The 1,803-nt window shown below is 50.8% G+C and overlaps 1 protein-coding gene and 1 pseudogene across 1 annotated transcript in view; both read left to right on the forward strand.

Moving 5' to 3' along the window:
• Positions 1 to 1,803, forward strand: part of LOC109932226 (histone H4) — a 118,839-nt gene that overhangs the window by 3,799 nt on the left and 113,237 nt on the right. The gene's annotated exons all lie outside the window — the stretch shown is intronic.
• On the forward strand, positions 1,084 to 1,482 carry LOC109932698 (annotated as a pseudogene).

Below are 1,803 nucleotides of genomic sequence, written 5' to 3' on the forward strand. Positions count from 1 at the left end.
GCTCGCCGTGGCGGGGTCAAGCGCATCTCGGGCTTGATCTACGAGGAAACCCGCGGGGTGCTGAAGGTTTTCCTTGAGAATGTGATCAGGGATGCGGTCACCTACACTGAGCACGCCAAGCGCAAGACGGTCACTGCCATGGATGTGGTGTACGCTCTGAAACGCCAGGGCCGCACTCTGTATGGATTCGGCGGCTGAGCAAATCGACGCTTTTCCAGCGAACCCAAAGGCTCTTTTCAGAGCCACCCTATTCTTCCGATTGAGGGCGGAGACCTGAGGACGGGGAAAGGCAGCACATCGGGAGGGAGTGTTGTACTGCAGCTCGTTATCTTACATCGCGACTTGTAATTCTGCCCAGATGCGAAATGTTACATATTCCAGTATTTCTATTTCATTAACCCTTCCAGGAATGATATCTGATTCAGTTTTGACTCTGGGACGCCTGCAGATATTTTAATGGCATGTTCTTTCCATCTGGCTGCTAAACGTAGCAATGACAAATTGTTTTCGGACGAATTATAAACTGGGTCGAATAAAAATGTGCCGATAAATTGAGATTGCGTAACTTTATTAGTGTACACTATATTTGCTTTTATTATGTTGAAATGGGCGGGATTGTTTCGATTCATTAACGGCGGTTACGCGTTCGGTTGAGCAGTTTGGGCTGTGTTAAACCCCGCGCTTTCCTCCTGCCTGTTACAGACAGATCAGACAATAATTCCGTGTCCTGTCGCGCTGTGTGCAAACTAGGTTTTTTAAAAATCCTACAAAGTAGAAGACTTTACCGTCGTCGGACTTTATATTGCCTTTAAATATTTAAATTAATCTCAGGATTGCGAGGGTAAAATCGGCGGTGTATTTGAAATTGACCAGCTGTCATTTCAAGTTAACCATTCAGCTTCCAACAATTATTTTATTGCCTTTTCTGTACCTCCCGGAGCTGTTTCTCAGTGGGTTGAGGGACGGGACTGTATCCAATCCCAGTTCTAAGGCGGGTTCTTCATTCCCTTAAATAGGCAGCACCGCAGCAAGCTTAGCATTAATAGCAGTAGCCTGTAAGTGTGTTGCAGAGAGTTGAACAGAATGGCCAGAACCAAGCAGATAGCGCGCAAATCCACCGGAGGGATAGCTCCCCGCAAGCAGCTGGCGAACAAAGCGGCCCGCAACAGCGCTCCGGCCACGGGCGGAGTGAAGAAACCTCATAGCTACAGGCCCGGCACGATGGCTCTGCGGGAGATCCCCGCTACCAGAAATCCACCGAGCTGCTGATCCGCAAACTGCCCTTCCAGCGCCTGGTGCGAGAGATCGCTCAGGACTTCAAGACCGACCTGCGGTTCCAGAGCTCGGTTGTGATGGCCCTGCAGGAGGCCAGTGAGGCTTACCTGGTGGGGCTGTTTGAGGACACCAACCTGTGTGCCATCCACGCCAAGCGAGTTACCATCATGCCCAAAGATGCGCCGGATCCGCGGGGAGCGCGCCTAAACGGAGCGTGCCCGGCCCTGCACGTTCACCCCGAGAAACCCAACGGCTCTTTTCGGAGCCACTAAAGTATCCAGAGAGAGCCGAACTGATCCGTGACGTGCGTTTCTTTGTTATATTTCTGACTTGTTGTTATTGCACCGCTTTAATTCACCTGTAACTGCAGGAATTGCATCTGACTGAGAAACCAGTGCGGAGGACTGATACAGAGATAGTAGGAACTGCAGACACTGGAGAATCCGAGACAACAAGGTGCAGGGCTGGATGAACACAGCAGGCATCATAGGAGCAGAAAGGCTGACGTTTCGGGCCGAGACCCTTCAT

This window comes from Rhincodon typus, unplaced genomic scaffold (genome assembly GCF_021869965.1).
Source record: "Rhincodon typus isolate 14 unplaced genomic scaffold, sRhiTyp1.1 hic_rhity00000051, whole genome shotgun sequence".
In the NCBI taxonomy this organism is placed as follows: Eukaryota; Metazoa; Chordata; class Chondrichthyes; order Orectolobiformes; family Rhincodontidae; genus Rhincodon; species Rhincodon typus.